At 43.1% G+C, this 1,102-nt stretch overlaps 1 pseudogene; it reads right to left on the bottom strand.

The window, feature by feature from the left end:
* Positions 278–887, bottom strand: Gm15158 (predicted gene 15158; annotated as a pseudogene).

Raw genomic sequence — 1,102 nt, 5'->3', positions numbered from 1 at the left:
CCAAGCTGCACCTCTGCTACATATGTGCAAGGGGCCTAGTTCCAGCCTTTGTATGCTCTTTGGTTGGTGGTTCAGTCTCTGGGGGCCCCCAAAAGGTCTTAGTTGACTCTGTTAGTCTTCCTATGGAGTTTCTGTCCTCTTAGAGTCCCTCAGTCCTTCCTCTAACTCTTCAACAAGTCTTCCCAGCTCCATCTAATGTATGGCTGTGGGTCTTTGTATCTGTTTTGGTCAGCTGCTGGGTGGAGCCTTTCAGAGAACAGTTATACTAGGCTCCTGTCTGTGAATCTAGGCTGACAGATATAAACATAGCCTGAAGCTCCAAGGTAGGTGAAGGAGGAAGGCAGGCCAGCAATGAGTACCTATTGATCCTCTGATGACAGCTCAGCACATTTCCCCCACCCCCAAAATTGACAGGGGTTGCTACTTTATTCATTTGTGTCCATCTGTGTCAAGGGCAGCAATAACAAATATAGCTGGCAACAGTGTCTTTACTTGTTGTACCATTGTGATAAGACTTGTCTCATTGACCAACAATGAGACAACAAAGTCTCTCAGTGTGTCCCTGTGAATCCACCACCTGTGTAAGTTACAGTAGTAGTTGTTTCCTCCATTCATGCATAGTCCTCCATGGAGACATGGCTGACTGGCACATTCATCAATGTTGAAATCACAGTAGTCTTCAAGGAATCCAGGTGTGTAGTCTCAGAGTAAGCCCCAAGAGCATCCTGAAATGTGGCATGATGTAGACTCGGCTGGGTTCCACATTCATCAATTTCCAACTCACAGTTCACAATAGAATACTCGTCAGGACAGACACATGCATATCGTCCTATCTCACAGAGATTTATACACCTTATTCATGCAGAGATCAGAAATACATTCATCCATGTTTATGTTTTGATTGCTGTTCTAGGATTCAGTAAATCTTCTGTTGTAAACACTTGGGGGAAAATTGATTAAGATGAGATTCCTCACTCCTTTACCATATCATTTTTTTTCCTGTGATGTTCAATAAATATGATGCAAAGTCCTTTGTGAGACTTTGTTTAGTGAAGACATAGGATTAATTACTTAGCCACTATTTGGTCTATGTCTACCCTGA

Source organism: Mus musculus, chromosome X, assembly GCF_000001635.26.
Source record: "Mus musculus strain C57BL/6J chromosome X, GRCm38.p6 C57BL/6J".
Classification (NCBI taxonomy): domain Eukaryota; kingdom Metazoa; phylum Chordata; class Mammalia; order Rodentia; family Muridae; genus Mus; species Mus musculus.
Note: the sequence above shows the minus strand (reverse complement) of the source record. Positions and strands in the feature narration are given on the sequence as shown.